The sequence below is a fragment of the Arachis ipaensis genome, chromosome B3 (assembly GCF_059453495.1).
Source record: "Arachis ipaensis isolate K30076 ecotype BB chromosome B3, ASM5945349v1, whole genome shotgun sequence".
Lineage (NCBI taxonomy): Eukaryota > Viridiplantae > Streptophyta > Magnoliopsida > Fabales > Fabaceae > Arachis > Arachis ipaensis.
The window spans coordinates 104525861-104546025 of NC_142438.1; the positions used below are offsets into that span (position 1 = coordinate 104525861).

Here is a 20165-nt window from a genome sequence, read left to right on the forward strand (position 1 = left end):
AAATAACATCATCAATTAATGTTTTGATTCAAAAAATTTCAAGTTTGTTACTTACTTTTTAAGAAAGATTCAAACTTTAAGTTCTAGAATCATATCTTGTGATTTCTTGTGAATCAAGTCATTAATTGAGATTTTAAAAATCAAATCTTTTTCAAAAAACTAATTTCTATCATATCTTTTCAAAAATATCTTCTTATCTTACCTTTTTCAAAAAAGTGATTGCAAAATATCTTTTCTAACTTCCTAACTTCTTATCTTTTCAAAATTTGTTTCAACTAACTAACTAAATTTTTGTTTGTTTCTTATCTTTTTTAAAACCACCTAACTAACTCTCTCTCTCTAATTTTCGAAAATATCTTCCCTCTTTTCCAAAATTTCTTTTTAATTAACTAATTATTTCATATTTTAAAATCTTAATTTTCGAAAATTACTAACATTTTTCAAAAACTATTTTCGAAAATTACTAACTCTTTTTCAAAAATTATTTTTGAAAATCCTCTCCCTCTCTCATCTTATTCTATTTATTTATTCATCTACTAACATCTCTTCCTCACATCACTCACCAAATTCGAACCCCCCTCTTCTATCTGTGTTCGAATTTTTTCTTCTTCTTCTCTTCTTCTACTAACAATAAGGAACCTCTTTACTGTGACATAGAGGATTCCTCTTCTTTTCTTTTTCTCTTCTCTTTCTTATGAGCAGGGACAAAGAAAAAGACATTCTTGTTGAAGCTGATCCAGAACCTGAAAGGACTCTGAAGAGAAAATTAAGAGAAGCTAAATTACAATAATCCAGAGACAACCTTATTGAAAATTTCGAACAAGTAAAGGAGATGGCAGCCGAAAATAATAATAATGCAAGGAGGATGCTTGGTGATTTTACTACACCTAATTCCAATTTACATGGAAGAAGCATCTCCACTCCTGCCATTGGAGCAAACAATTTTGAGCTGAAACCTCAGCTAGTTTCTCTGATGCAGCAGAACTGCAAGTTTCATGGACTTCCATCTGAAGATCCTTTTCAGTTCTTAACTGAATTCTTGCAGATCTGTGATACTGTTAAGACTAATGGAGTAAATCCTGAAGTCTATAGGCTCATGCTTTTCCCTTTTGCTGTAAGAGACAGAGCTAGAGTGTGATTGGACTCTCAACCCAAAGACAGCCTGAACTCTTGGGATAAGCTGGTCACGACTTTCTTAGCCAAGTTCTTTCCTCCTCAAAAGTTGAGCAAGCTTAGAGTGGATGTTCAAACCTTCAGACAGAAAGAAGGTGAATCCCTCTATGAAGCTTGGGAAAGATACAAACAGTTGACCAAAAAGTGTCCTTCTGACATGCTTTCAGAATGGACCATCCTGGATATATTCTATGATGGTCTGTCTGAGTTATCAAAGATGTCATTGGATACTTCTGCAGGTGGATCCATTCACCTAAAGAAAACGCCTGCAGAAGCTCAAGAACTCATTGACATGGTTGCTAATAACCAGTTTATGTACACTTCTGAGAGGAATCCTGTGAGTAATGGGATGCCTATGAAGAAGGGAGTTCTTGAAGTTGATACTCTGAATGCCATATTGGCTCAGAACAAAATATTGACTCAGCAAGTCAATATGATTTCTAAGAGTCTGAATGGAGTGCAAGCTGCATCCAACAGTACTCAAGAGGCTTCTCATGAAGAAGAAGCTTATGATCCTGAAAACCTTGCAATAGCAGAGGTGAATTACTTAGGTGAACCTTATGGAAACACCTATAATCCATCATGGAGAAATCATCCAAATCTCTCATGGAAGGATCAAAGGCCTCAACAAGGCTTTAATAATGGTGGAAGAAACAGGTTTAACAATAATAAAACTTTTCCATCATCCACTCAGCAACAGACAGAGAACTCTGAACAAAATACTTCTAATTTAGCAAACTTAGTCTCTGATCTATCTAAGGCCATTGTAAGTTTCATGAATGAAACTAGGTCTTCCATTAGAAATTTGGAAGCACAAGTGGGCCAGCTGAGTAAAAGGATCACTGAAATCCCTCCTAGCACTCTCCCAAGCAATACAGAAGAAAATCCAAAAGGAGAGTGCAAGGCCATTGACATAACCAAAATGGCCGAACCCAATGAGGGAGAGGAGGACGTGAATCCCAAGGAGGAAGACCTCCTGGGATGCCCAGTGATCAATAAGGAGTTTTCCTCTGAGGAACCAAAGGACTCTGAGGCTCATATAGAGACCATAGAGATTCCATTGAACCTCCTTATGCCATTCATGAGCTCTAATGAGTATTCCTCTTCTGAAGAGAATGAGGATGTTACTGAAGAGCAAGCTGCCAAGTTTCTTGGTGCAATCATGAAGCTGAATGCCAAATTATTTGGTATTGAAACTTGGGAAGATGAACCTCCCTTGCTCACCAATGAACTAAGTGATCTGGATCAACTGACATTGCCTCAGAAGAAACAGGATCCTGGAAAGTTCATAATACCTTGTACCATAGGCACCATGATCTTTAAGGCTTTATGTGACCTTGGTTCAGGAATAAACCTCATGCCCCTCTATGTAATAGAGAAACTGGGAATCTATGGGGTGCAAGCTGCTAAAATCTCATTAGAGATGGTAGACAATTCAAGAAAACAGGCTTATGGACAAGTAGAGGACGTGTTAGTAAAGGTTGAAGGCCTTTACATCCCTGCTGATTTCATAGTCTTAGATACTGGAAAGGAAGAGGATGAATCCATCATCCTAGGAAGACCTTTCCTAGCCACAGCAAGAGCTGTGATTGATGTGGACAGAGGAGAATTGATCCTTCAATTGAATAAGGACAACCTTGTGTTTACAACTCAAGGATCTCTCTCTGCATCCATGGAGAGGAAGCAGAAAAAGCTTCTCTCAAAGCAGAGTCAAACAAAGCCCCCACAGTCAAACTCTAAGTTTGGTGTTGAGAGGCCACAACCAAACTCTAAGTTTGGTGTTGAACTCCCATATCCAAACTCTAAGTTTGGTGTTGGAGAGTTTCAACAATGCTCTGAACATCTGTGAGGCTCCATGAGAGCCCACTGTCAAGCTATTGACATTAAAGAAGCGCTTGTTGGGAGGCAACCCAATTTTTATTTATCTAACTATATTTTTCTTAGTTATATGTCTTTATAGGTACATGATCATGTGAAGTCACAAAATAAATATAAAAATTGAAAACGAAATCAAAAACAGCAGAAGAAAAATCACACCCTGGAGGAAGACCTTACTGGCGTTTAAATGCCAGTAAGAAGCATGTTTTGGGCGTTCAACGCCAGAACAGAGCATGGTTCTGGCGCTGAACGCCAGAAATGGGCAGCATCTGGGCGTTTGAACGCCAGAATTGCACCCTGGAGAGGAACTGGCACTGAACGCCCAGAACAAGCATGGTTCTGGCGTTCAACGCCAAAAATGGGCAACAAATGGGCGTTGAACGCCCAAAATGGGCACCAACCTGGCGCTGAACACCCAGAGTTGTGTGCAAGGGCATTTTACATGCCTAATTTGGTGCAAGGTTGTAATTCCTTGAACACCTCAGGATCTGTGGACCCCACAGGATCATCTCAGGATCTGTGGACCCCACAGGATCATCTCAGGATCTGTGAATCTCACAGGATCCCCACCCACCTCACCCTCTCTCTCTCCATTCATGGTTATCCCTTCTGTTTTCCATTCACCACTCACATCCATACACACATCCCTCTATCTCCTCCATATCTTCTTCTTCTTCATCTATTCTTTCTTCTCTTGCTCGAGGGCGAGCAATATTCTAAGTTTGGTGTTGTAAAAGCATAAGCTTTTTGTTTTTCCATTACCATTAAATGGCACCTAGGGCCAGAAAAACCTCAAGAAAGAGGAAAGGGAAGACAAATGCTTTCACCTCTGAGCCATGGAAGATGAAAAGATTCATCTCACAAGCCCATCACTAAGAAAAGGATGGAGCAAACAAGAGAGCACATTCATGAATCTCAACAGGCACATGAAGAAGCTCATCATCAAGAAATCCCTGAGATACATCAAGAGATGCACTTGCCTCCACAGAATTTTTGGGAGCAAATCAACACCTCCCTATGAGAATTAAGTTCCAACATGGACAACTAAGGGTGGAACATCAAGAGCACTCCATCATCCTTCATGAAATAAGAGAAGATCAAAAAGCAATGAGGGAGGAGCAACAAAGACAAGGAAGAGACATAGAAGAGCTCAAGGACATCATTGGTTCCTCAAGAAGGAAACGCCACCATCACTAAGGTGGACTCATTCCTTGTTCTTATTTCTTCTGTTTTTTGTTTTCTATGTTAAGTGCTTATCCATGTTTGTGTCTTCATTACATGATCATTAGTAGTTAGTAACTTTGTCTTAAAGTTATGAATGTCCTATGAATCCATCACCTCTCTTAAATGAAAAATGTTTTAATTCAAAAGAACAAGAAGTACATGAGTTTTGAATTTATTCTTGAACTTAGCTTAATTATATTGATGTGGTGACAATGCTTCTTATTTTCTGAATGTATGCTTGAACAGTGCATATGTCTTTTGAAGTTGTTGTTTAAGAATGTTAAATATGTTGGCTCTTGAAAGAATGATGACTAGGAAACATGTTATTTGATAATCTGAAAAATCATAAAAATGATTCTTGAAGTAAGAAAAAGCAGCAAAGAACAAAGCTTGCAGAAAAAAAAAAAGGCGAAAAAAAAATAGAAAGAAAGAGAAAAAGCAAGCAGAAAAAGCCAAAAGCTCTTAAAACCAAGAGGCAAGAGCACAAAGCCAATAACCCTTAAAAACCAAAGGGCAAGGGCAAATAAAAAGGATCCCAAGGCTTTGAGCATCAGTGGATAAGAGGGCCTAAAGGAATAAAATCCTGGCCTAAGCGGCTAAACCAAGCTGTCCCTAACCATGTGCTTGTGGCGTGAAGGTGTCAAGTGAAAACTTGAGACTGAGCGGTTAAAGTCAAGGTCCAAAGCAAAAAAAGAGTGTGCTTAAGAACCCTGGACACCTCTAATTGGGGACTTTAGCAAAGCTAAGTCACAATCTGAAAAGGTTCACCCAATTATGTGTCTGTGGCATTTATGTATCCGGTGGTAATACTGGAAAACAAAGTGCTTAGGGCCACGGCCAAGACTCATAAAGAAGCTGTGTTCAAGAATCATCATACTGAACTAGGAGAATCAATAACACTATCTGAACTCTGAGTTCCTATAGATGCCAATCATTCTGAACTTCAATGGATAAAGTGAGATGCCAAAACTATTCAAGAGGCAAAAAGCTATAAGTCCCGCTCATTTGATTGGAGCTATGTTTCATTGATAGTTTGGAATTTATAGTATATTCTCTTTTTATCCTATTTGATTTTCAGTTGCTTGGGGACAAGCAACAATTTAAGTTTGGTGTTGTGATGAGCGGATAATTTATACGCTTTATGGCATTGTTTTTAGTATGTTTTTAGTATAATCTAGTTACTTTTAGGGATGTTTTCATTAGTTTTTATGTTAAATTCACATTTCTGGACTTTACTATGAGTTTGTGTGTTTTTCTATGATTTCAGGTATTTTCTGGCTGAAATTGAGGGATTTGAGCAAAAATTAGATTCAGAGGTTGAAGAAGGACTGCTGATGCTGTTGGATTCTGACCTCCCTGCACTCAAAATGGATTTTCTAGAGCTATAGAACTCAAAAAGGCGCGCTTCCAATTGCGTTGGAAAGTAGACATCCAGGGATTTCCATTAATATATAATAGTCCATACTTTTCCCAAGTTTATATGATGCAAACTGGCACAAAAGCTGGCATTCAACTCCAAGAATGACCTCTCCACGTGTAGACTTCAAGCTCAGCCCAAGCACACACCAAGTAAGCCCCGGAAGGGGATTTATGCATCAATTACTTACTTCTGTAAACCCTAGTAGCTAGTTTATTATAAATAGGACCTTTTACTATTGTATTAGGGATCTTTGGATTATCTTTTGATCTATTGATCACGTTTTGAGGGCTGGCCTCTCGGCCATGCCTGGACCTTCACTTATGTATTTTCAACGGTAGAGCTTCTACACTCCATAGATTAAGGTGTGGAGCTCTGCTGTTCCTCAAAGATTAATGCAAAGTACTACTGTTTTCTATTCAATTCAACTTATTCCACTTCTAAGATATTCATTCGCACTTCAACCTGAATGTGATGAACGTGACAATCATCATCATTCTCTATGAACGCGTGCCTGACAACCACTCCCGTTCTACCTTCGATTGAACGAGTATCTCTTAGATTACTAATACAGGGGACCGAGTCCGAGATATTGGGATCTTCGTGGTATAAGCTAGATTGATGGCGGCATTCATGAGAATCCGGAAAGTCTAAACCTTGTCCGTGGTATTCCGAGTAGGACTCTGGGATTGAATGACTATGACGAGCTTCAAACTCGCGAGTGCTGGGCGTAGTGACAGACGCAAAAGGATAGTAAATCCTATTCCAGCATGATCGAGAACCTCCAGATGATTAGCTATGCAGTGACAGTGCATCGGACCATTTTCACAGGGAGGAATAGGATGCAACCAATGACAAAGGTGATGCCTCCAGACGATTATCCGTGCTGTGACAGAGCATTTAAATCATTTTCCCGAGAGAGATCGAAAGTAGCCATTGGCACCGGTGACATCCTTACATAAAGCCAGCCATAGAAAGGAGTAAGATTGATTGGATGAAGACAGCAGGAAAGCAGAGGTTCAGAGGAACGAAAGCATCTCTACACGCTTATCTGAAATTCTAACCAATGAATTACATAAGTATTTCTATCCTTATTTTAGTATTATTTTCGAAAACCCCATTACTATTTTATATCTGCCTGACTGAGATTTACAAGGTGACTATAGCTTGCTTCATACCAACAATCTCCGTGGGATTCGACCCTTACTCACGTAAGGTATTACTTGGACGACCCAGTGCACTTGCTGGTTAGTTGTGCGAAGTTGTGAACCATGGTATTGGCATCATGTTTTTGGCGCCATTGCCAGGGAAAGAAAGAGCAATGAATTTTACATAATCAAAGTGTAATCATAATTTCGTCCACCACAGACTATCTCAGGACTCTTGAAATAAAGATTCTGTTTGCAGAGGCACTTGAGCAAATACCTTCTTATGCTAAGTTCATGAAAGATATCTTAAGTCATAAGAAGGATTGGAGAGAGGCTGAAAAACTTTTCCTCACTGAAGAATGCAGTACAGTCATTCTGAAAAGCTTACCAGAGAAGCTTAAAGATCCCGAAAGCTTTATGATACCATGCACATTAGAGGATGATTGTACCAAGACAGCTCTATGTGATCTTGGGGCAAGTATCAATCTAATACCTGAATCTACTATCAAAAAGCATGGTTTGACTGATGAAGTTAAACCAACCCGGATATGCCTTCAACTTGCTAATGGCTCCATTAAAATCCCATCAGGCATAATTGAGGACATGATTATCAAGGTTGGGCTATTTGCCTTTCCTACTGACTTTGTAGTACTGGAAATGGAAGAGCACAAGAGTGCAGCTCTCATTCTAGGAAGACCTTTTCTAGCAACTGGACGAACCCTCATTGACATCCAAAAAGGGGAGATAACCCTGAGAGTCAATGAGGACGAGTTTAAGTTGAATGCTGTCAAAGCTATGCAGCATCTAGACACGCCAAAAGACTGCTTGAGTGCTGATATTATTGACTCCCTTGTGGAAGAGGTCAATATGACTGAGAGTCTCGAATAAGAGCTAGAGAACATTTTTAAAGATGTTCAGCCTGATCTGGAGGAACCAGAGAGAACAGAAGAACCTCTGAAAACTCATCAGGAAGATGAGAAGCCTCCTAAACCTGAGCTCAAACCACTACCACCATCCCTGAAATATGTATTTCTGGGAGAAGATGACACTTTTCCAGTAATCATAAGCTCCGCTTTAGAGCCACAGGAAGAGAAAGCACTAATTCAGGTGCTAAGGACACACAAGACAACTCTTGGGTGGTCCATAAGTGATCTTAAGGGCATTAGCCCAGCTAGATGCATGCACAAGATCCTATTGGAGGATGATGCTAAGCCAGTAGTTTAACCACAGAGGAGGCTGAATCCAGCCATGAAGGAGGTGGTGCAGAAAAAGGTCACTAAGTTACTAGAGGCTGGGATTATTTATCCCATTTCTGATAGCCCTTGCGTAAGTCCTGTCCAAGTTATCCCCAAGAAGGGAGGCATGACAGTGGTTCAGAATGAAAAGAATGAACTGGTTCCTACGAGAACAGTTACACGGTGGCGTATGTGTATTGACTATAGAAGGCTCAATACAGCCACCAGAAAGGATCATTTTCCTTTACCATTCATAGACCAGATGCTAGAGAGACTAGCAGGTCATGAATACTACTGCTTTTTGGATGGCTATTCAAGTTACAACCAAATTGCAGTAGATCCTCAGGACCAAGAAAAAATAGCATTCACATGTCCTTCTGGAGTATTTGCCTACAGAAGGTTGCCATTTGGTCTGTGCAATGCACCTGCAACCTTTCAGAGGTGCATGCTCTCTATCTTCTCTGATATGATAGAGAAATTTCTGGAAGTCTTCGTGGATGACTTCTCAATATTTGGAGACTCATTCAGCTCCTGTCTTAACCATCTAGCACTTGTTCTGAAAAGATGCAAGAGACTAACCTGGTTTTAAACTGGGAAAAATGCCACTTTATGGTAACTGAAGGAATTGTCCTTGGGCACAAAATTTCAAACAAGGGAATAGAGGTAGATCAAGCTAAGGTAGAGGTAATTGAAAAATTACCACCACCTACCAATGTTAAAGCAATAAGAAGCTTTCTGGGGCATGCAGGGTTCTATAGGAGGTTTATAAAGGATTTTTCAAAAATTGCAAAACCTCTGAGCAATCTGCTAGCTGCTGACACGCCATTTATCTTTGACACAGAGTGTCTACAGGCGTTTGAGACTCTGAAAGCTAAGCTGGTCACAGCACCAGTCATTTCTGCACCAGACTAAAAATTACCATTTGAACTAATGTGTGATGCCAGTGACCATGCCATTGGTGCAGTATTGGGACAAAGGCATGACAAGCTTCTGCATGTCATTTATTATGCAAGCCGTATTTTAAAAGACGCATAGAAGAATTACACAACCACAGAAAATGAGTTGCTTGTAGTGGTTTATGCCATTGACAAGTTCAGATCTTATTTAGTAGGATCAAAAGTGATTGTGTACACTGACCATGCTACTCTAAAATATCTCCTCACAAAGCAGGATTCAAAGCCTAGACTCATAAGATGGGTGTTGCTTCTGCAAGAGTTTGATATAGAAATAAGAGACAGAAAAGGGACAGAGAACCAAGTAGCTGACCACTTGTCCCGGATAGAGCTAGTAGCAGAGGCGTCCCTTCCTCCTACTGAGATCTCTGAAACCTTCCCGGATGAGCAACTCTTTACCATTCAGGAAGTACCTTGGTTTGTAGACATTGCAAACTATAAAGCTGTGAGATTCATACCCAAAGAGTACAGTAAGCACAAACATTATCTTGAAGGCAATGTTGAGCAAGAATGCTCAAAACTGAGACTAAATTAAAAGCTCAGTAAAAGTCCAGCTAAAGACAGTAAATAAGCGCTTATTGGGAAGCAAACCAATCTTATTTATCTATGATAATTAATTTTTCATTTCATTTTCCATTGTTAGTTTATATTTTCTTTAGGTTGATGATCATGTGAAGTCACAAAAACAGCTACAGAACTAAAGTGGAATCAAAAACAGCATCAAAAACAGCACACCCTGGAGGACAGGCTTATTGGCGTTTAAACGCCAGTAAGGATAGCAGAATGGGCGTTTAACACCCATGCAGGTAGCATTTTAGGCGTTCAGAAAAACGCCTAGTAAAGAAGGATTCCTGGCGTTTAACGCCAGCCAGGGTATCTGGCTGGGCGTTAAACGCCCAAAATGGCAGTCAAGTGGGCGTTAAACGCCAGAACAGATGGCATTCTGGGCGTTTAACGCCAGGATGACACAAGGGAGGTAATTTTGTTTCCAATTCGATTTTTTTCAATTTTTCATGTTTTAATTCATAATTTTTTGCATTAAACATATTTTAAACGTTCATCTTTCAATTTCTATTTTCAAAAATTAATAATCTTTCCAATTCTTTTTAATTCTTTTTTTTCTTTTCACATCCTTCCAAAATGTTTTCAAAACTTACCTATCTTTTCAAATTCTTTTCAACTCTTTTTAATTTTTCTTGCATACAATAATAAGTTTTCAAAATTAATTGCATCATTCTTCCTCTACTCCCTTCTATCCACTTTTGCTCGAGGACGAGCAAACCTTTTAAGTTTGGTGTGGAAAAGCTCAGTTTTTGCTTTCCATAACCACTAATGGCACCTAAGGGCAGAGAAACCTCTAGGAAGAGGAGCAACAAAGGCAAGGAAGAGACATAAAGGAGCTCAAAAACTCCATTGGTTCTTCAAGAGGAAGAAGAAGCCACCATCACTAAGGTGGATGATGAGCGGATAATTTATACGCTTTTCGGCATTGTTTTTAGTATGTTTTTAGTAGAATCTAGTTACTTTTAGGGATGTTTTCATTAGTTTTTATGTTAAATTCACATTTCTGGACTTTACTATGAGTTTGTGTGTTTTTCTATGATTTCAGGTATTTTCTGGCTGAAATTGAGGGACTTGAGCAAAAATCAGATTCAGAGGTGGAAGAATGACTGCTGATGCTGTTGGATTCTGACCTCCCTGCACTCAAAGTGGATTTTCTGGAGCTACAAAACTCAAAATGGCACGCTTCCAATTGCGTTGGAAAGTATATATCCAGGGCTTTCCAGAAATATATAATAGTCCATACTTTGGCCGAGTTTAGATGACGCAAAAGGGCGTTGAACGCCAGTTCTACGCTGCAGTCTGGAGTTAAACGCCAGAAACACGTCACGAACCAGAGTTGAATGCCAGAAACACGTTACAACCTGGCGTTCAACTCCAGAAAGAGCCTCTGCACGTGTAACATTCAAGCTCAGCCCAAGCACACACCAAGCGGGCCCCGGAAGTGGATTTATGCATCAATTACTTATCTCTGTAAACCCTAGTAACTAGTTTAGTATAAATAGGACTTTTTACTATTGTATTAGACATCTTGGGACGTCTGGTTCTTAGATCAGAGGGGCTGGCCATTCAGCCATGCCTGAACCTTTCACTTATGTATTTTCAAACGGTAGAATTTCTGCACTCCATAGATTAAGGTGTGGAGCTTTGCTGTTCTTCATGAATTAATGCAAAGTACTACTGTTTTTCTATTCAATTTAACTTATTCCGCTTCTAAGATATTCATTCGCACTTCAATATGAATGTGATGAACGTGACAATCATCATCATTCCCCCACGAATGCGTGCCTGACAACCACTTCCGTTCCACCTTAGATTGAATGAGTATCTCTTGGATCTCTTAATCAGAATCTTCGTGGTATAAGCTAGATTGATGGCGGCATTCATGAGAGTCCGGAAAGTCTAAACCTTATCTGTGGTATTCCGAGTAGGACTCTGGGATTGAATGACTGTGATGAACTTCAAACTCACGAGTGCTGGGCGTAGTGACAGATGCAAAAGGAGGGTGAATCCAATTCCAGTATGATCGAGAACCTCAGATGATTAGCCATGCTGTGACAGGGCATTTGGACCATTTTCACAAGAGGATAGGATGCAGCCATTGACCACGGTGATGCCTTCAGATGATTAGCCATGCAGTGACAGCGCATCGGACCTTTTTCACAGAGAGGATGAAAAGTAGCCATTGACAATGGTGATGTCCTTACTCAAAGCCAGCCATGAAAAGGAATAAGACTGATTGGATGAAGACAGCAGGAAAGCAGAAGTTCAGAATAACGAAAGCATCTCTATACGCTTATCTGAAATTCCCACCAATGAATTACATAAGTATTTCTATCTTTATCTTCTATTTAATTATTATTTATTTTTGAAAACTCCATAACCATTTGATATCCGCCTGAATGAGATCTACAAGATGACCATAGCTTGCTTCATACCAACAATCTCCGTGGGATCGACCCTTACTCACGTAAGGTTTATTACTTGGACGACCTAGTGCACTTGCTGGTTAGTTGTATCGAAGTTGTGAATGAAAAACGATTTATTAAGACGTGCGTACAGAGTTTTTTTTTGCACCGTTGCCTGAGATCACAATTTTGTGCACCAAGTTTTTGGCACCGTTGCCGGGGATTGTTCGAGTTTGGACAACTGACGGTTCATCATGTTGCTCAGATTGGGTAATTTTCTTCTTATTTTATTTTCAAAAAATTTTCAAAAAAATTTTTCAAAAATCTTTCAAAAATTTCTCATCTGTTTTCGAAAATTATTCTAAAATTTTTTTAAGAATGAATTCTAGTGTTTCATGAAGCATGTTGAAGCCTGACTGGCTGTAAAGCCATGTCTAAATTCATTTAGACTGGGGCTTCCAACCCAATATTATCAAGAGCAAGCTAGTTGTTGCTAATCCACCTGCTGCTGTTCCTGATCCACTTGATTTACATGCTAAAGCTTGACTGGCTATTAAGCCATGTCTAACCCTCAGATTGGAGCTTTAGACTAAGAGTGCAAGATTCCTGGAATTCATATTAAAAATTTTGGAATCCTTATTTTTCTTTTTCACAAATAATTTTCGAAAAATCCAAAAAAATTAAAAAATCATAAAAATCAAAAATATATTTCATGTTTCTTGTTTGAGTCTTGAGTCAATTTTTAAGTTTGGTGTCAATTGCATACTCATCTTGCATTTTTCGAAAATTACATTCATGCATTGCATTCATCATGATCTTCAAGTTGTTCTTGATAAACCTTCTTGATTGATCTTCATATTTTATTATTTTGTGTCTTTTCTTGTTTTTCATGTGCATTTTTGCATTCATAGTGTCTGAACATGAAAGATTTCTAAGTTTGGTGTCTTGCATGTTTTCTTTGCATATAAAAATTTTTCAAAAATGTATTCTTGATGTTCATCATGATCTTCAAAGAGTTCTTGGTGTTCATCTTGACATTCATAGCATTCTTGCATGCATCACATGTTTAGATCCAAAATTTTCATGCATTGCATCATTTTCATGTTTTTCTCTTTCATCATTAAAAATTCAAAAATAAAAAAATATCTTTCCCTTTTTCACTCATAAATTTCGAAAATTTGAGTTGACTTTTTCAAAACTTTTTAAAACTTAGTTGTTTCTTATGAGTCAAATCAAATTTTTAATTTAAAAATCTTATTTTTTTTTTAAAATCTTTTTCAAAAATCATATCTTTTTCACTTTTCTTATTTATTTTCGAAAATTTTAAAAATATTTTTCAAAAATTTTTTTCTTATCTTTATCACATAATTTTCGAAAATAACATCATCAATTAATGTTTTGATTCAAAAATTTCAAGTTTGTTACTTACTTGTTAAGGAAGATTCAAAGTTTAAGTTCTAGAATCATATCTTGTGGTTTCTTGTGAGTCAAGTCATTAATTGTGATTTTAAAAATCAAATCTTTTTCAAAACTAATTCTAATCATATCTTTTTATCATATCTCTTTTTTTAAAAATCTTATCTTTTTCAAAAATTTGGTTTTAAAATATTTTTTCTAACTTCTTATCTTCTTATCTTTTCAAATTGATTTTCAAATCTTTTTCAACTAACTAATTGACTTTTTGTTTGTTTCTTATCTTTTTCAAAACTACCTAACTAACTCTCTCTCTCTAATTTTCGAAAATATCTCCCTCTTTTTTAACATTTCTTTTCAATTAACTAATTATTTTAATTTTTTATTTTAATTTTATTCCTAATTTTCGAAAATTACTAACCTTTTTCAAAAACTATTTTTCGAAAATCACTAACTCTTTTTCAAAAATTATTTTTGAAAATCCTCTTTCTCTCTCATCTCCTTCTATTTATTTATTCATCTACTAACACTTCATCTCACACAAATTCGAACCCCCTCTTCTATCTGTGTTCGAATTTTCTCTTCTTCCCTTCTTTACATTACATTCTTTTCTTCTTCTACTCACACAGGGGAACCTCTATACCTGGGTAAAAAGGATCCCTATTATTATTTTTTTTTTCTGTTCCCTCTTTTTCATATGAGCAGGAGCAAGGACAAGAACATTCTTGTTGAAGCAGATCCAGAACCTGAAAGGACTCTGAAGAGGAAACTAAGAGAAGCTAAATTACAACAATCCAGCAAGCACCTTTCAGAAATTTTTGAACAGGAAGAGGAGATGGCAGCCAAAAATAATAATAATACAAGGAGAATGCTTGGTGACTTTACTGCACCTAATTCCAATTTACATGAAAGAAGCATCTCCATCCCTACCATTGGAGCAAACAATTTTGAGCTGAAACCTCAATTAGTTTCTCTGATGCAACAGAACTGCAAGTTTCATGGACTTCCATCTGAAGATCCTTTTCAGTTCTTAACTGAATTCTTGCAGATCTGTGATACTGTTAAGACTAATGGAGTAGATCCTGAAGTCTACAAGCTCATGTTTTTCCCTTTTGCTGTAAGAGACAGAGCTAGAGTGTGGTTGGACTCTCAACCCAAAGATAGCCTGAACTCTTGGGATAAGCTGGTCACGGCTTTCTTAGCCAAGTTCTTTCCTCCTCAAAAGCTGAGCAAGCTTAGAGTGGATGTTCAAACCTTCAGACAGAAAGAAGGTGAATCCCTCTATGAAGCTTGGGAGAGATACAAACAACTGACCAAAAAGTGTCCTTCTGACATGCTTTTAGAATGGACCATCCTGGATATATTCTATGACGGTCTGTCTGAATTAGCTAAGATGTCATTGGATACTTCTGCAGGTGGATCCATTCACCTAAAGAAAATGCCTGCAGAAGCTCAAGAACTTATTGACATGGTTGCTAATAACCAGTTCATGTACACTTCTGAGAGGAATCCTGTGAGTAATGGGACGCCTCAGAAGAAGGGAGTTCTTGAAATTGATACTCTGAATGCCATATTGGCTCAGAATAAAATATTGACTCAGCAAGTCAATATGATTTCTCAGAGTCTGAATGGAATGCAAGCTGCATCCAACAGTACTCAAGAGGCATCTTCTGAAGAAGAAGCTTACGATCCTGAGAACCCTGCAATAGCAAAGGTGAATTACATGGGTGAACCATATGGAAACACCTATAATCTCTCATGGAGAAATCACCCAAATATCTCATGGAAGGATCAACAAAAGCCTCAACAAGGCTTTAATAATGGTGGAAGAAATAGGTTTAACAATAGTAAACCTTTTCCATCATCCACTCAGCAACAGACAGAGAACTCTGAACAAAATACCTCTAATTTAGCAAACTTAGTCTCTGATCTATCTAAGGCCACTGTGAGTTTCATGAATGAAATAAGGTCCTCCATTAGAAATTTGGAAGCACAAGTGGGCCAGCTGAGTAAAAGGATCACTGAAATCCCTCCTAGTACTCTCCCAAGCAATACAGAAGAAAATCCAAAAGGAGAGTGCAAGGCCATTGACATAGTCAACACGGCCGAATCCAAGGAGGATAGGGAGGACGTGAATCCCAATAAGGAAGACCTCCTGGGACGTCCAGTGATCAATAAGGAGTTCCCCTCTGAGGAACCAAAGGAATCTGAGACTCATCTAGAGACCATAGAGATTCCATTGAACCTCCTTATGCCATTCATGAGCTCTGAAGAGTACTCTTCTTCCGAAGAGAATGACGATGTTACTGAAGAGCAAGTTGCCAAGTTTCTTGGTGCAATCATGAAGCTGAATGCCAATTTATTTGGTAATGAGACTTGGGGAGATGAACCTCCTCTGTTCACCAATGAACTAAATGCATTGGATCAACTGAGACTGCCTCAGAAGAAATAGGATCCTGGAAAGTTCCTAATACCTTGTACCATAGGCACCATGACCTTTGAGAAGGCCCTATGTGACCTTGGGTCAGGAATAAACCTCATGCCACTCTCTGTAATGGAGAAACTTGAAATCTTTGAGGTGCAAGCTACTAGAATCTCATTGGAGATGGCAGACAATTCCAGAAAACAGGCTTATGGACAAGTAGAGGACATATTAGTAAAGGTTGAAGGCCTTTACATCCCTGCTGATTTCATAATCCTAGATACTGGGAAGGATGAGGATGAATCCATCATCCTTGGAACTAGTCCTTCAATTAAATGAGGACTCCCTTGAGTTCAAAACTCAAGGACATCCTTCTGTAAACATGGAAAAGAGGCACAGTAAGCTTCTCTCAAAACAGAGTCAACCAGACCCCCACAGTCAAACTCTAAGTTTGGTGTTGAACTCCCATATCCAAACTCTAAGTTTGGTGTTGGGGAGTCTCAACAATGCTCTGAACATCTGTGAGGCTCCATGAGAGCCCACTGTCAAGCTATTGACATTAAAGAAGCGCTTGTTGGGAGGCAACCCAATTTTTAATTATATTTTTATTAGTTATATGTCTTCATAGGTTCATGATCATGTGGAGTCACAAAAACAACTGAAAAAATTGAAGAAAAATCAAAAACAGCATAAAAAAACAGCACATCCTGGAGGAGGAGTTCACTGGCGTTCAAACGCTAGTAAGGAGCATCTGGCTGGCGTTCAACGCCAGAACAGAGCATGGAGCTGGCACTGAACGCCAGAAACAAGCATGAAGCTAGTGTTCAATGCCAGAAACATGCTGCATCTGGGCGCTGAACGCCCAGAATAAGCATCAGTTTGGCGTTTAAACGCCAGAATTGCATGCAAAGGCATTTTACATGCCTAATTGGTGCAGGGATGTAAATCCTTGACACCTCAAGATCTGTGGACCTCACATGATCATCTCAGGATCTGTGAACCCCACAGGATCTCCACCTTCCCTCCTCATAATCCTAGTTTTTCCACATCCCCTTCTTCATCTATTCTTTCTTCTTTTGCTCGAGGGCGAGAAACATTCTAAGTTTGGTGTGGTAAAAGCATTACTTATTTTGCTTTTCCATAACCATTGATGGCACCTAAGGCCAGAGAAACCTCAAAAAAAAAAAAAGAGAGAGAGAAGAGAAAAGGGAAGACAAAAGCTTCCACCTCCAAGTCATAGGAGATGGAGAGATTCATGTAAAGGATCTATAGCTCAGTGGTAGAACATGTGGCTGCAAATCAAGAGATCCCTGAGATACCTCAGGGGATACACTTCCCTCCACATAATTATTGGAAGCAACTGAGGATAGGAATATCAAAAATCACTAGGAATCAAGCCACAAAGGCAAGGAAGAGACATAGAAGAGCTCAAGGACATCATTGGTTCCTCAAGAAGGAAACGCCACCATCACTAAGGTGGACTCATTCCTTGTTCTTACATTCTCTGTTTTTCGTTTTCTATGTTAAATGTTATCCATGTTTGTGTCTTCATTACATGATCATTAGTATTTAAGTGTCTATGCCTTAAAGTAGTGAATATGAATCCATCACCTCTCTTAAATGAAAAATGTTTTAATTCAAAAGAACAAGAAGTACATGAGTTTCGAATTTATCCATGAACTTAGTTTAATTATATTGATGAGGTGACAATGCTTCTTGTTTTCTGAATGAATGCTTGAACAGTGCACATGTCTTTTGAAGTTGTTGCTCATGAATGTTAAATATGTTGGCTCTTGAAAGAATGATGACAAGGAGACATGTTATTTGATAATCTGAAAAATCATAAAAATGATTCTTGAAGCAAGAAAAAGCAGCAAAGAACAAAGCTTGCAGAAAAAAAATGGCGAAAAAAATATAAAAAAAAAAAGAGAAAAAGCAAGCAGAAAAAGCCAAAAGCTCTTAAAACCAAGAGGCAAGAGCAAAAAGCCAATAACCCTTAAAACCAAAAGGCAAGGGTAAATAAAAAGGATCCCAAGGCTTTGAGCATCAGTGGATAGGAGGGCCTAAAGGAATAAAGTCCTGGCCTAAGCGGCTAAACCAAGCTGTCCCTAACCATGTGCTTGTGGTGTGAAGGTGTCAAGTGAAAACTTGAGACTGAGCGGTTAAAGTCAAGGTCCAAAGCAAAAGAAGAGTGTACTTAAGAACCCTGGACACCTCTAATGGGGGACTTTAGCAAAGCTGAGTCACAATCTGAAAAGGTTCACCCAATTATGTGTCTGTGGCATTTATGTATCCGGTGGTAATACTGGAAAACAAAGTGCTTAGGGCCACGGCCAAGACTCATAAAGTAGCTGTGTTCAAGAATCAACATACTGAACTAGGAGAATTAATAACACTATCTGAACTCTGAGTTCCTATAGATGCCAATCATTCTGAACTTCAATGGATAAAGTGAGATGCCAAAACTATTCAAGAGGCAAAAAGCTACAAGTCCCGCTCATCTGATTTGAGCTATATTTCATTGATAGTTTGGAATTTATAGTATATTCTCTTCTTTTTATCCTATTTGATTTTCAGTTGCTTGGGGACAAGCAACAATTTAAGTTTGGTGTTGTGATGGGCGGATAATTTATACGCTTTTTGGCATTGTTTTTAGTATGTTTTTAGTAGAATCTAGTTATTTTTAGGGAAGTTTTCATTAGTTTTTATATTAAATTCACATTTCTGGACTTTACTATGAGTTTGTGTGTTTTTCTGTGATTTCAGGTATTTTCTGGCTGAAATTAAGGGACTTGAGCAAAAATCAGATTCAGAGGTGGAAGAAGGACTGCTGATGTTGTTGGATTCTGACCTCCCAGCACTCAAAGTAGATTTTCTAGAGCTACAAAACTCAAAATGGCGCACTTCTAATTGCGTTAGAAAGTAGACATCTAGGGCTTTCCAGCAATATATAATAGTCCATACTTTGGCCGAGTTTAGACGATGCAAAAGAGCGTTGAACGCCAGTTCTACGCTGCAGTCTAGAGTTAAACGCCAGAAACACGTCACGAACCAGAGTTGAACGCCAGAAACACGTTACAACCTGGCGTTCAACCCCAGAAAGAGCCTCTGCACGTGTAACATTCAAGATCAGCCCAAGCACACACCAAGCGGGCCCCGGAAGTGGATTTATGCATCAATTACTTATCTCTGTAAACCCTAGTAACTAGTTTAGTATAAATAGGACTTTCTACTATTGTATTAGACATCTTGGGATGTCTGGTTCTTAGATCAGAGGGGCTGGCCATTCGGCCATGCCTGAACCTTTCACTTATGTATTTTCAAACGGTAGAGTTTCCGCACTCCATAGATTAAGGTGTGGAGCTCTGCTGTTCCTCATGAATTAATGCAAAGTACTACTGTTTTTCTATTCAATTCAACTTATTCCGCTTCTAAGATATTCATTCATACTTCAATATGAATGTGATGAACGTGACAATCATCATCATTCCCCCACGAACGCGTGCCTGACAACCACTTCCGTTCCACCTTAGATTGAATGAGTATCTCTTGGATCTCTTAATCAGAATCTTCGTGGTATAAGCTAGATTGATGGCGGCATTCATGAAAGTCCGAAAAGTCTAAACCTTGTCTGTGGTATTCCGAGTAGGACTCTGGGATTGAATGACTGTGACGAACTTCAAACTCGCGAGTGCTTGGCGTAGTGACAGACGCAAAAGGAGGGTGAATCCTATTCCAGTATAATCGAGAACCTCAGATGATTAGCCGTGCTGTGACAGAGTATTTGGACCATTTTCACAAGAGGATAGGATGCAGCCATTGACCACAGTGATGCCTCCAGATGATTAGCCATGCAGTGACAGTGCATCGGACCATTTTCACAGAGAGGATGAAAAGTAGCCATTGACAATGGTGATGTCCTTACTTAAAGCCAGCCATGGAAAGGAATAAGACTGATTGGATGAAGACAGCAGGAAAGCAAAAGTTCAGAAGAACGAAAGCATCTCTATACGCTTATCTGAAATTCCCACCAATGAATTACATAAGTATTTCTATCTTTATCTTCTATTTAATTATTATTTATTTTCGAAAACTCCATAACCATTTGATATCCGCCTGAATGAGATCTACAAGATGACCATAGCTTGCTTCATACCAACAATCTCCGTGGGATCGACCCTTACTCACGTAAGGTTTATTACTTGGACGACCCAGTGCACTTGCTAGTTAGTTGTATCGAAGTTGTGAATGAAAAACGATTTATTTAGACGTGCGTACAGAGTTTTTTTTGCACCGTTGCCTGAGATCACAATTTCGTGCACCGGTGGACCTG

The 20165-nt window shown here is 38.7% G+C and overlaps 2 non-coding genes across 2 annotated transcripts; both read right to left on the bottom strand.

Moving 5' to 3' along the window:
* Positions 1–1228: 1228 nt before the first annotated feature.
* LOC148571884 (small nucleolar RNA R71) lies at positions 1229–1336 on the bottom strand. The gene has a single exon (XR_015908468.1). It is a non-coding gene; the product is annotated as a small nucleolar RNA R71 (small nucleolar RNA).
* A 13305-nt stretch (positions 1337–14641) lies between these two features.
* On the bottom strand, positions 14642–14749 carry LOC148571885 (small nucleolar RNA R71). Its single transcript, XR_015908501.1, has one exon. It is a non-coding gene; the product is annotated as a small nucleolar RNA R71 (small nucleolar RNA).
* Between the last annotated feature and the right edge of the window lie 5416 nt (positions 14750–20165).